The following is a 14,312-nucleotide window of genomic DNA, read 5'->3' as shown; positions in this document are numbered from 1 at the left end:
ATGCACAATATGCCGGTACACGCTCATAAACAGTGACACAGTAGGAGTGATAAAGAGTAGCCCTTAGCATGATCCATTGAAATAGATAGAGGGCGCAATATTCCCCGAAGGAAATCGCTGTTTTGAGGGGTATGGCTTACAGGCTGCCTTCGCAGCTACTCGCCAATTATTTGCTTTCGAGACGAAGAGGAATAGGAGAGCAAGTTTAATCAATAACAAATTGATTCCTAGACATGCCATTTGTTTACGTAGTTTTCCTCCATAGTAGAGGAGCTGAGATAAATTTTTCTTCCTGCTCGGTCTGCTCCAACCATTTCCTTTATACAACCGTTCTCATTCAACATTCCTTCATCTTGGCGCTGTAGCGCTATAGAGGAAGGCCGGAGTTCTCACAAAACACGGTGCGAAAACACCGTGTACTTAGATTTAGGCGAACGTTAAAGAACCCCGGGTGGTCAAAATTTCAGGAGTGCTCCAGCACGGCGTGCCACATAATCAGAAAGTGGTTTTGGCACTTAAAACCACATAACTTTTTACAACATGGTATATCTCGAGTTTTGACGGCATCCACAAATAACGATATTACAAAGAATTACGAGCATTCAGCGCTTTTTTTTTCATTTGTGCTCCGGCGCATGCGACGCGTTGCCTGATGAGCATTTCTCAATTCCAGTAGATATGTCTATATCAACCCACAGCATCTCCCAGTTCTCTGTTTCCACCAAGAAATTCAACAAAGCCCATAAAAAAGCGCGGACACGCAGGCGCAGAGAATGTTTGCCTGCCAATGCCTGCTAGCGCAGAAACCAGCGCCTTCCGCTGTGATTCGTAGAGAGGGCAGTCGTAAAACAGATGTTGGAGAGTCTCGGGTACTTGGCGGCCTTCACAGTACGAGCTATCGGCACGGTCGATTGAGATGTGCATAGCGTCGAGTGAAGGCGATGCCCAGGCAAATTCAATGAAGCCTGCTCGTTTGGCATCGCTTGAAACATAAGTATGGTTGTATTAGCAAATTAAGCTCCCACAATAGCAAAAAAAAATCCTACGATTACCTCATTGAGAAGAGGCTTCGTGAACCATAAGAAACTTCCCAAGAACTGTGAATCCCGCTCTTACTTAGTGCGCCACAAATGAATCAAGAACACTAGAGATGGGTGGCGAGGCCTCCGTGAAGCTCCCCTAACACCCTGTCATGACGTCATGGCATTTAACGACGTCTTGAACTTCATTTGTTTTATCGCTAGAGATGAAGTATATTGTAGCGTTAAAGTGCCAAAAACTGGACTTAGCAAGCTTCGACAAGCTTTCCTTCAATAAGATGGCTCCGATACGAAAAAATACTTTGAAAAATGCCTGACGTCACGCTGGCGTCCTAGCGCTGAGGTTTCGGCGCGAAGAGTTATGAATTTGAACTGAGACGTTCATATGTTTTGAGAACAAACCTATTGCCGCAATAAAAATGAAAATGGAGATTTTAAAGAATAACCTGTAAGTTTAAGCTCATTTAGTGTTTTGTCTCTTTAAGCTTTTACATTGAGCAGCGTTATCGCAAATGGGTTGCCTCAGCCTTGGCTCGGCGCTGCATGAAAGCGATTATTTTTGAGGGCTGCCTTTTTGCCACTACGCAGAGGTTCAACCCGGAGAACAAACCGACCATCCACCCGATCAGTTTCCAGCCGTTCGGAAAAGGCCCCAGGGCATGCCTAGGGCGAAGTTTCGCTCTCCTCGAGATGAAGCTTATTTTGTGTAAAGTTCTCGCCAGATTCAAACTTTCCGTGGATGAGGTACACCACGAGGTGAGCGACAAAATTCTCACGTCTTTGCTCGTCGGCATTCACGGTGTCATATCACGAAAAATCGATAAAAATTGCTAGATTTCTTCTCAATACATCCTCGTCCATCTCTCGGTTTGGATTTCGTAACCAAGCAACCAGCACATAAGCAGAATCAATCAACGTAATGTTTTCCTGCCTAGGTAGACATAATAAGTAACATCGTGTGCCTTATAGCTTCCGTACGCAATAACAGCGTGTGGTTCCATGAGATCCTATGTAAAAAGCGGTGCTTCTATATGTGGCCGCAAGGGATTATTGGATGTGGTTGGTACAAGGCCCTATCGATAGTCCATACAATAGTTACTCCATTAGAAGAACAGCACAGGCATATTGCCTTCCAAATGCAGTCGGATGTCTTAACGAAGTCTGCAACAGGAGACGTTTGATACGCTACACAATTCCAAGAATGCTTGTGTATCCAAGTGTATGTTTTCACACCAGTGCGCTGTATTGGTACAAAATAAAATTTAATTACTGTCTGTGCTATTTCAGAATGGGCTTCAGCTGAGCTCTGCTTTCATTGCTTCTTTCTCCCCAAGTTTCTATTTAATTGTCACCAGAGCCCGTGCCATAGTTTCGATTAGTTTTGTATGGTCTAGATTGCTGTGTATCCTTGTTTTTTTTTTCGCTTTATGTCCTTAGTAGCTTGGTTTTGCTCGTAGCTAGCTTTCCTTTTGTTTTTTTTATACTTTGCTTTGGTGTTGTAGCCTCCTTTTGTGTTCTAGTTTGCTTTTGTTTTGCAGCTTGCTTCAGTTTATATCTTTCCAACCTTGCTTTTTTTTAGTACTTTTCGCGGACTGCCCGGCTTGGGCTCACCGGTTTTTGAATTTGTACTATATTCATGAAATAAAGTATATTATTATTATTATTATTATTATTATTATTATTATTGAACGAGGTTTTATTATTGATAGACAAGATATAGTACAAGGCAATAATATACAGGAGGAGGTCCCGAGGTCAAAGACTGTAATGGGACCTCCTGTACAGCGTATAAGTAAAAATATAAACAACAACAGCTGCAACAAATAGTGTAAAATATTCAAAAGATAACAAACTTAGCATTGCTTTAGGTTTGGCAGTCCTATACAAATCAGCTGCAGACATGCTAGTAAAAAAGTATAACAATTATTATGACATTCGACTAATCACAGAACTATAACGCGATTACGAAAGTAAATTGATAATGACACCTAACCAAATAAATTTTTATTTGTGTAGCGTAGCCAAATATACATTTGGAAGGGAAAAAAGGGGAAAAAATACTTAACTAAGTGGTTGCAGATGATAAAATGTGGTCTTTTAGTTGTCGTTTAAATTGAAATGATTTACATAACTTAATAGTAGGAGGTAGTGTGTTCCAAAAAGAAACGGACGAAAAGTGCACGCTCTGCTTACCATAATTTGTGCGTACCATGGGAAGAATAAAATTATTGTTTAGTGCAAATCGCGTAAGATCAGTATTCATTAGACAAGGTTGAGATATCAGACCTTTGCGGCAAGCTTTATCTAGTTGTCGATATAAAAACGCACCAAGATTAAAGTTAATAAACTCGTTCACCGTAAGAATATTATAGTTATGTAATAAGTGTTTGGAATTGAAACGGTTTGGACTAAATGTAATTATTCTAACAGCTGGTATTTTAGTACTTGTAATGATTGTAAGTGGGTACGATACATATTGCCCCAGCATGCAATGCAATATTTTATATGTGAATGGATAAATGAGTACTATAAAGAGAGTAGTGTTTGCTGGTTAAACACATACCGAGCTTTTAAAAGCGTCCTTGTTCCATATGTTAAACTCCGCCTTACGTTGGCTATGTGTTGATGAAATTTAAGGGTAGAATCAAGTTCTACACCCAAGTAGTTTCAGGAAGTACTACGGGGGATAAGATTATTACCAAGGTAGAGTGAAGGAACGAATGCGGATGAGCGTTGGTGGGACGTGAATAAAACACATTTAGTTTTGGACGAGCTTATATTGAGCTGGGTTAATATTGCACCAATTTAACTCGTTGTTTAAGTCGGTATTAAGTTTAGAAACTAGGTTCCTTACAGAAATGTCAGAGGAAAAGATAGTTGTGTCGTCTTCATAAAGAATGATGTTAGAAGAAAGCAGGCAATTAGGCAGGCCGTTAACATATATTAAAAACAAGAGTGGACCAAGTATGGATCCCTGAGGTACACCCATGTTTGTTGTCATTGATTTAGAAAAAACACCATTAATTCTATCTCTTTGCGTTCTATCTTTTAAGTAATTTTGTATCAAAGTTAATGCAGCACTTGTTATTCCGATATATTCAAGTTTAAAGGATAAAATGTGGTGGTTAATTTTATTAAAGGCTTTAGTTAGATCCACGAACACTGATCCAGCATACATGCCCTTACTATTATTATTATTATTATTATTATTATTATTATCATTGTTATTATTATTATTATTATAATGGCTGCACTGAACAGTTCCGAGGTTAACGTCTCTTCGTAACCGAGGCGTCAGGTGACGCAGAGCAGGAACAGCTAGCTGGTTGTTGTCGTTGTTGTTGTTGTTGTTGTAGCCTGTGGCACGTGTGGCTCCTACCCACGATGGGGGATTGGCCAAGAAGTGGGTGGATTATTCCAAAATAATATAGAGCATAAATTTCCTAATATCTATGGGAATAGCATGGAATAGGGTTGAATGACCGGTTAAAATAAAATCAGGAAGGTGCTGTTGAATGAGTAATAATTAATTTAAAAGTAATAAAAAATAGAATTTAGCAGGGCATTCATTTAGATTCTGTAAGGAATGTTTGGACAGCGAAGCATGCATCCCTGTGGCTGAATCCCAAAGTGGACGCCCCGAACGAAAGAATTGCAGGTTCTGTCAAGCCCAGGCCAATTCTTCGAAAAGGTATCTCCAACAATCTTTTTCTTAACGCAGCAAAGCGACGACAAGATAGACGAAAGTGCTGTATCGTCTCCTCCTCCTCACTAAAAGAACAAAGGGGAGAGGGAACCAAACCCGACCTGTGTAAATAGAAATTTAGGGAGGGAATGCGGCAGCGTAATTTGGTGAGGCAGACCTCAAGCATCTTTGTGTAACAAGATTCGCTATGCCAGGGAAATGCCAGGTGTTTATACTCTGGAAAAGCTGACAAATGTGGGTTCGATAAGGCTGATCTAATTGATCTCATCCGAAATCTTGCCGCCGTGATCTGTGCTGTCACTGGTAGAATAGGAAGAACAGGACCCGCTAGTGATGCATGTGCCAGTGAATCGGCAGTTTCATTAAAAAACAAACCTTTATGACCAGGCACCCAAATCAAATGAATACATTGTACAAGGGCAGGAACTAGTAAGTGGAAGAGTTTTAGCATGGGTGACTCATTAGTAGCGGTAAGGCAAGAGCATACAGAAAGGGAGTCAGTAAGAATAGCAGTCGTTGTAATCATTTGGTCTAATTTACGTGAAGGTGCCTTGTGGTGGTCTCGCGCGGACGATGCCCTCTCGGTGAGCGCTTATTCCCCCTCATCTTTTAAGAGGTTCAATACTTACAAGCATTTGTCTCGCAAACCATATTTATTTCAAGGGAGTTTTCCACGTCTCAATAATTTCTCTCGTCGTATTCGACTGCTGATTGCCGTGTTATAGTTTGTTAACAAAGTTTTCGCTCAAGTCTAAATGTTTTAAGGCAGTTTGTCGTGTGCGTATCATGGCCACGCACGCTTATATCGCCTTCCGTTTCTCTGTCACGGTTGCGCTTTAAAACCACGGCGCTGCAATTTTGCTTCAGAGACTTTCCTTTCCTTCCTTCTTCTCCGCCTTTAAACTGGCTCTCTTAACTACTACACGCAGAGCCAAAGCAACAGCGCGCGCATTAGATCCCATAGATGAGATGAATATTTACAATTATTATTAGGGTTATAATTAAATTCGAGTGCTGATTGCTGTGCTATCGTTTGTTAACGAAGCTTTCCCTCAAGTCTAAATATTTTAAGGCAGTTTGTCCTGTGCGTATCATGGCCATGCACGCTTATGTCGCCTTTCGTTTCTCTACCATGGGTGCGCTTTAAAACCACGGCGGTGCAATTTTGCTTTCCTTTCCTTCCTTCTTCTCCGCCTTTAAACTGGCCCTCTTAACTACTACACGCAGAGACAAAGCAACAGCACGCGCATTAGATCCCATAGATGAGCTGAATATTTACAATTATTATTAGGGTTATAATTATATTCGAGTGCTGATTGCTGTGCTATCGTTGCTAACGAAGCTTTCCCTCAAGTCTAAATATGTTAAGTTAGTTTGTTGTGTGCGTATCATGGCCACGCACGCTGATGTCGCCTTCCGTTTCTCTGTCACGGTTGCGCTTTAAAACCACGGCGCTGCAATTTTGCTTCAGAGACTTTCCTTTCCTTCCTTCTTCTCCGCCTTTAAACTGGCTCTCTTAACTACTACACGCAGAGCCAAAGCAACAGCGCGCGCATGCGATCCCATAGATGAGATGAATATATATATATATATATATATATATATATATATATAGAAAATTATCAGTCATAGCTCTCGTAGTATAGCCCTCTGGGCCGTTTCCTTGTTTTTTTCTTCGAAAATAGTCCTATTAGGGTTATTATAATTACACGAAGGTATTTCGCCCTCGTCAGCAGCAGTCCCTGAGATAGTTATTCTGGCGGCTAGCTTCTCGCGCTATGCGTGCCGCCCTCGCACCTGTTTAAGCTTTTCCTAGACGCTAGAGCTATACAATGTCCGCGCAAGCTTGAGCGATCGGAAAGCGCGTTTTCCCCTCTTGGCCGGCGGAGAAGGGAGGCGTTGTTCCGGCCGCAGAGTCCTCCCCGTCTCAGTAAGGTGCCTGGTGGTGGTCTCGCGCGGACGATGCCCTCTCGGTGAGCGCTTATTCCCCCTCATCTTTTAAGAGGTTCAATACTTACAAGCATTTGTCTCGCAAAACATATTTATTTCAAGGGAGTTTTCCACGTCTCAATAATTTCTCTCGTCGTATTCGAGTGCTGATTGCCGTGTTATAGTTTGTTAACGAAGTTTTCCCTCAAGTCTAAATGTTTTAAGGCAGTTTTCCTAGTCTCTAAAGCCGCTCAAGTTCGCTCTTCTCCTCGGGCGGCCATTTTTCCAAGAAAGTATGCCTTCCAACCACTCGGAATCGACTGTCGCGGACATCATCAGTCCCTTTCCACGTAAGTATGAGGCTCGGAGCAGGAGCTATGGCGCATGAAAGTAACCGGGGGCCTGACGAACCAACCGACTGAGCTATCTTTCCGGGCAACATCCAAGGGTCACGAGTTCGAATCACCTCTTATGTTCCTTTTTTCCCCTCAAATTTTTTTCTTTTTTTTCTTTTTAATGTCTTTTCCTTTATTTTATCACTGTACGGGAACCCTCCTTCAAAAAAAAAAAAAGATATATATGGTCAATTATATATGGCCACACATGTGCAGGTCATAAATACCAGGTTCTCTAGCCGAGTGCCATCCGTGCGGTATAACCGAGCTCAGATTGGTCCACCTTGACTGATCAAATAGGGCACCACTGTAGGTGAAATGAGGCGCACAACTCCTGCGGGACCCGCCATGGTTGCTCAGTGGCTATGGTGTTAGACTGCTGAGCACGAGGTCGCGGTATCGAATCCCGGCCACGGCGGCCGCATTTCGATGGGGCCGAAATGCGAAAACACCCGTGTACTTAGAATTAGGTGCACGTTAAAGACCCCCAGGTGGTCGAAATTTCCGGAGTCCTCCACTACGGCGTGCCTCATAATCAGAAAGTGGTTTTGTCACGTAAAAACCCCATAATTTAATTTTTCATTTAACTCCTGCGGGGACGGTAGAGTATCCGCCTCTCTTGCAAGAGGACCGTGGTTCAAATCCCGGTGTCGCGCAATTCTCCACCGGAAAATACAAAAAAAAACCATGTGTTGAGAATATTGCACAAACAGCCCTGGAGTGCGGCCTGATCCCGGTGACCAGAACCGGTAACGCACTCTCTCATCAGAGCAGGATTGGCCACCCTGGTGCAGTACTTGGCCACAACCTCCTATATGAATACAACAATCAAACCCCGGCCCTCAGTCCCCAGCAGCCGCGAAGCAACTGACCACGGCGGCGGTCAGATCTGTGACGCTGCAGAGGGTGCTAAGAATACCTGGCTCCGGACAGGCCTCCATTGGAATCTGAACCTGGCAACGTTTAACGTTAGAATGTTATCTAGTGAGGCGAGTCTAGCAGTGTTATTGGAGGAATTAGAGGGTAGTAAATGGGATATAATAGGGCTCAGTGAGGTTAGAAGGACAAAAGAAGCATATAGAGTGCAAAAAAGCGGGCACGTACTGTGCTACCGGGGCTTAGCGGAGAGACGAGAACTAGGAGTCGGATTCCTGATTAATAAGGAAATAGCTGGTAACATACAGGAATTCTATAGCATTAACGAGAGGGTGGCAGGTCTTGTTGTGAAACTTAATAAGAGGTACAAATTGAAGGTGGTACAAGTCTATGGCCCTACATGCAGTCATGATGACCAGGAAGTCGAAAGCTTTTATGAAGACGTGGAATCGGCGATGGGTAAAGTCAAAACAAAATACACTATACTGATGGGTGACTTGAATGCCAGGGTAGGCAAGAAGCAGGCTGGAGACAAGTCAGTGGGGCAATATGGCATAGGCTCTAGGAATAGCAGAGGAGAGTTATTAGTAGAGTTTGCAGAACAGAATAATATGCGGATAATGACTACCTTTTTCCGCAAGCGGCTTAGCCGAAAGTGGACGTGGAGGAGCCTGAATGGTGAGACTAGAAATGAAATCGACTTCATACTCTGCGCGAACCCTGGCATCATACAATATGTAGACGTGCTCGGCAAGGTACGCTGCAGTGACCATAGGATGGTAAGAACTTGAATTAGCCTAGACTTGAAGAGGGAACGGAAGAAACTGGTACACAAGAAGCCAATCAATGAGTTAGCGGTAAGAGAGAAACTAGAGGAATTCCGGATCAAGCTACAGAACAGGTATTCGGCTTTAACTCAGGAAGAGGACCTTAGTGTTGAAGCAATGAACGACAATCTTGTGGGCATCATTAAGGAGTGTGCAATGGAAGTCGGTGGTAACACCGTTAGGCAGGATACCAGTAAACTATCGCAGGAGACGAAATATCTGATCAAGAAACGCCAATGTATGAAAGCCTCTAACCCTACAGCTAGAATAGAACTGGCAGAACTTTCGAAGTTAATCAACAAGCGTAAGACAGCTGACATAAGGAAGTATTATATGGATAGAATTGAACATGCTCTCAGGAACGGAGGTAGCCTAAAAGCAGTGAAGAAGAAACTAGGAATAGGCAAGAATCAGACGTATGCGTTAAGAGACAAAGCGGCAATATCATTACTAATATGGATGAGATAGTTCAAGTGGCTGAGGAGTTGTACGGAGATTTATACAGTACCAGTGGCACCCACGACGATAGTGGAAGAGAGAATAGCCTAGAGGAATTCGAAATCCCACAGGTAACGCCAGAAGAAGTAATGAAAGCCTTAGGAGCTATGCAAAGGGGGAAGGCAGCTGAGGAGGATCAGGTAACAGCAGATTTGTTGAAGGATGGTGGTCAGATTGTTCTAGAGAAACTGGCCACCCTGTATACGCAATGCCTCATAACCTCGAGCGTACCGGAATCTTGGAAGAACGCTAACATAATCCTAATCCATAAGAAAGGGGACGCCAAAGACTTGAAAAATTATACACCGATCAGCTTACTGTCCGTTGCCTACAAAGTATTTACTAAGGTAATCGCAAATAGAATCTGGAACACCTTAGACTTCTGTCAACCAAAGGACCAGGCAGGATTCTGTAAAGGCTACTCAACAATAGACCATATTCACACTATCAATCAAGTGATAGAGAAATGTGCAGGATATAACCAACCCTTATATATAGCTTTCATTGATTACGAGAAAGCGTTTGATTCAGTCGAAACCTCAGCAGTCATGGAGGCATTACGAAATCAGGGTGTAGATGAGCCATATGTAAAAATACTGAAAGATATCTATAGTGGCTCCACAGCCACCGTAGTCCTCCACAAAGAAAGCAACAAAATCCCAATAAAGAAAGGCGTCAGACAGGGAGATACGATCTCTCCAATGCTATTCACAGCATGTTTACAGGAGGTATTCAGAGACCTGGAGTGGGAAGAATTGGGGATAAAAGTTGATGGAGAATACCTTAGCAACTTGCGATTCGCTGATGATATTGCCTTGCTTAGTAACTCAGGAGACCAATTGCAATGCATGCTCACTGACCTGGAGAGGCAAAGCAGAAGGGTGGGTCTGAAAATTAATCTGCAGAAAACTAAAGTAATGTTTAACAGTCTCGGAAGAGAACAGCAGTTTACGATAGGTAGCGAGGCACTGGAAGTGGTAAGGGAATACATCTACTTAGGGCATGTAGTGACCACGGATCCGGATCATGCGACTGAAATAACCAGAAGAATAAGAATGGGCTGGGGTGCGTTTGGCAGGCATTCTCAAATCATGAACAGCAGGTTGCCACTATCCCTCAAAAGGAAAGTGTATAACAGCTGTGTGTTACCAGTACTCACATATGGGGCAGAAACCTGGAGGCTTACGAAAAGGGTCCTGCTGAAATTGAGGACTACGCAACGAGCTATGGAAAGAAGAATGATGGGTGTAACGTTAAGGGATAAGAAAAGAGCAGATTGGGTGAGGTAACAAACGCGGGTAAATGACATCTTAGTTGAAATCAAGAAAAAGAAATGGGCATGGGCCGGACATGAAATGAGGAGGGAAGATAACCGATGGTCATTAAGGGTTACGGACTGGATTCCAAGAGAAGGGAAGCGTAGCAGGGGGCGGCAGAAAGTTAGGTGGGCGGATGACATTAAGACGTTTGCAGAGACAACATGGCCACAATTAGTACATGACCGGGGTAGTTGGAGAAGTATGGGAGAGGCCTTTGCCCTGCAGTGGGCGTAACTAGGCTGATGATGATGATGATGATGATGATGATGATGACGTAAAGCTAGGAGAACTGCTAACTCGGCGTGAAAAATAGGCACAATATCAGACAATCTTAAAGAAAAAGACCAGTCGAGCGCAGGACAAAATATTCCAATGCCAGCTTTTTCCTCGCACTGTGAGGCATCTGCTGCAATGATAATGTTTGTTTCTAGGGTGCTTAGGTGGTCTTGCAAGATGGCGTGTAAGATGCTGTAAGGGAGTAGTTTCGCGTGGTTCTGGAAAATGTCGTCGAACCTGATCTCTGGGTAATTGGAATGCGTATTATTAGGAAGCACATCACGAATTTGCACATTTAGTGGTTCAAGTAATGTTTGCACAAATATAATCTGTGGTCTATGAAACCTGGGCCAATGAACAGGAAAAAATAATTCTGGATCGGAGATGAAAATAATTTGAGGACGGTTTAATGGTGATTCATATAGCCTTAAGAAGGTCTGAACGGTCAGAAGGTGAAATCGGCATAATATGGGTGGGATTCTTGCTTCCATGTATAATACGGCATTTGCAACGTATTTTGGAAGGCCTAAGCACAGACGTAGTGCCTCTCGTTCTAACAAAACTAGCGGCCGAAGCTTGTATGATGGAACACCTGAGAATAAAACACATCCAAATTCTAACACCGGACGAACGTACATTTTATATACCATCAAGAGGGGTTTTCTGCGCATACCTGTTCTTCGATTGCTTAACTTGCGCAAAATGGTGGTTGCCCGACCGGCTCGCACTCGTGCCAAGCACTGGCGATCCGGCTGGCCCACTGGTTGCACAGCAGGCACGGAAGAGACGATCTGGCTGGCCTTGTTCTTGTGCTCTTCTTCTTCATTACAATTACCCCCGGAGCAGAAGCGGAGCCATCCTGGCGACTTAGGACGTGGAGATGAGCGGGTCATAGAATAGTTTCAGGCGGCGCACTTGAACAACATCCCGTCCACGGCGGCGCTTGTCGGATGTCGATGTAAGCGGCTCTATGACATAGTTGACCGGAGAGGTGCGTTCGACGATGCGGTATCGTCCATCATACTGCGAGAGAAGTTTTGTCGAAAGTCCAGGCGTGGTAAAAGGCACGGACAACAAGACAAGGGTGCCGGAAGCGAAGTTCGGATTCGTAGCGTCGCCATCACGATTGGCGTTTTGTCGTTGTTGGTCAGCGGAGGTTAACTTTCGGGCTAACTGACGACATTCCTCGGCGTATCGGGCGACGGTTGAAACGGGAGCAGATTCTGATGCGTCTGGTGTATAAGGAAAAACCGTATCGATGGTATGGGAAGGATCGCGACCGTAGAGAAGAAAGTATGGAGAAAATCCTGTGGTACATTGTGTAGCCGTATTATATGCGTACGTGACAAATGGGAGGATGATGTCCCAGTTTGTATGTTCCGATGAAACGTACATGGCGAGCATATCACCAAGGGTGCGATTGAAACGCTCTGTAAGCCCGTTAATTTGAGGATGGTACGCCGTGGTGGTCCGGTGAACTATGCGGCATTGAGAAAGCAGAGCTTCAACCAGCTGCGACAGAAACACACGGCCTCTATCACTCAGTGCCTCCCGAGGTGGGCCATGACGAAGAATGAAACCATGGAGGAGAAAGGATGCAACGTCACTGGCGGTCGCTGCAGGTAGAGCAGCGGTTTTGGCATAGCGTGTAAGGTGATCAACTGCGACAATAATCCAACGTTTTCCAGCGGGTGTTAATGGCAGCGGCCCGTACAGGTCAATTCCCACAAGGTCGAAGGCACGGGCAGGGCACGGAAGCGGCTGTAATAAAGAGTGGGCCGGATGAGAAGGAGATTTGCGGCGTTGGCATTGCGGGCACGAGCGGACAAACTTTTGGACAAAAGTAAACATTCCTCGCCAGTAGTAACGTTGTCGCAGCCGCTCATACGTCTTCAAAACGCCTGCGTGTGCATATTGTGGGTCCGTATGGAAAGACGCGCACATGTCGGAACGCAAAGTCCTAGGGATAACCAGGAGCCACTTGCGCCCATCGGGCTGGTAGTCACGTCGATACAAGAGGTTATCCCGGACAGCAAAATGGACAGCCTGGCGACGCAGGGAGCGGGAGATGCAGGCGAGCCAGAAAGGAGATCCAAAAGAGAGGCCACCCAAGGATCCTTGCGCTGTTCTGATGCGAAGGTGTCTATGACGACCGAGGATACCGCCTTAATGGTGGAGAGGGAGGCCGTGTCGGCTGGCATCGGAGAGCGGGACAGAGCGTCAGCGTCCGTGCGCTAGCGACCTGAGTGCTATATGACGTGTATGTCGTATTCTTGAATGCGCAGAGCCCAGCGGGCAAGGCGTCCTGATGCCTGATAATGTGCTTAATTCACTCGGCCCCACGTCTAGGAACCACAGGCGTTCCATAAATGCAATCAATGCTGTCCCATGCAGCAAAAAAAAAAAAAGAAAAACTCCACGTCCGCGACAGGACTCGAACCTTCAATCTCCTGATCCGGAATCAGGCGCCATATCCATTAGGCCACGCGGACATGCAGAACGTGCAGGTACACGCTCATAAACAGTGACACAGTAGAAGTAATAAAGAGTAGCCCTTAACATGATCCATTGCAATAGATAGAGGGCGCAATATTCCCCGAAGCAAATCGTTGTTTTGAGGGGTATGGCTTACAGGCTGCCTTCGCAGATACGCGCCAATTATTTGCTTTCGCGACGAAGAGGAAGAGGACAGCAAGTTTAATCAATAACAATTTCATTCCAAGTCATGCAATTTGTTTAGGTAGTTTTCCTCTATAGTAGAGGAGCTGAGATAAATGTTCATCCTGCTCGGTCCGCTCTAACCATTTCCTTTATACAACCGTTCTCATTCAAAATTCCTTCATCTTGGCGCTGTAGCCCTATAGAGGAAGGCCGGAGTTCTCGCTAAACGCGGTGTGAAAACACTGTGTACTTAGATTTAGGTGAACGTTAAAGAACCCCAGGTGGTCAAAATTTCCGGAGTCCTCCACTACGGCGTGCCTCATAATCAGAAAGTGGTTTTGGCACTTCAAACCACATAACTTTTTAAAACACGGTATATCTCGAGTTTTAAAGGCATCCACAAATAATGATATTACAAAGAATTACGAGCATTCAGCGCTTTTTTTTTCATTTATTCTTCGGCGCGTGCGACGCGTTGCCTGATGAGCATTTCTCAATTCCAGTAGATATGTCTATATCTTCCCAAAGCATCTCCCAGTTCTCTGTTTCCACCAAGCACTTCAACAAAGCGCATAAAAAAGCGCGGACACGCAGGCGCCGGCGCAGAGAATGTTTGCCTGCCGATGCCTGCTAGCGCAGAAACCAGCGCCTTCCGCTGTGATTCGTGGAGTCGCAAAACAGATGTTGGAGAGTCTCGGGCACTTGGCGGCCTTCACAGTACGGGCTCTCGCCACGGTCGATTGAGATGTACATAGCGTCGAGTGAAGGCGATGCCCAGGCGAATT

The 14,312-nt window shown here is 44.7% G+C and overlaps 1 non-coding gene across 1 annotated transcript; it reads right to left on the bottom strand.

The window, feature by feature from the left end:
- Positions 1 to 13,285: 13,285 nt before the first annotated feature.
- TRNAR-CCG (transfer RNA arginine (anticodon CCG)) lies at positions 13,286 to 13,358 on the bottom strand. The gene has a single exon. It is a non-coding gene; the product is annotated as a tRNA-Arg (tRNA).
- Between the last annotated feature and the right edge of the window lie 954 nt (positions 13,359 to 14,312).

Source organism: Dermacentor variabilis, chromosome 1 (genome assembly GCF_050947875.1).
Source record: "Dermacentor variabilis isolate Ectoservices chromosome 1, ASM5094787v1, whole genome shotgun sequence".
In the NCBI taxonomy this organism is placed as follows: domain Eukaryota; kingdom Metazoa; phylum Arthropoda; class Arachnida; order Ixodida; family Ixodidae; genus Dermacentor; species Dermacentor variabilis.
This window is presented reverse-complemented; position numbering and strand designations above follow the sequence as displayed.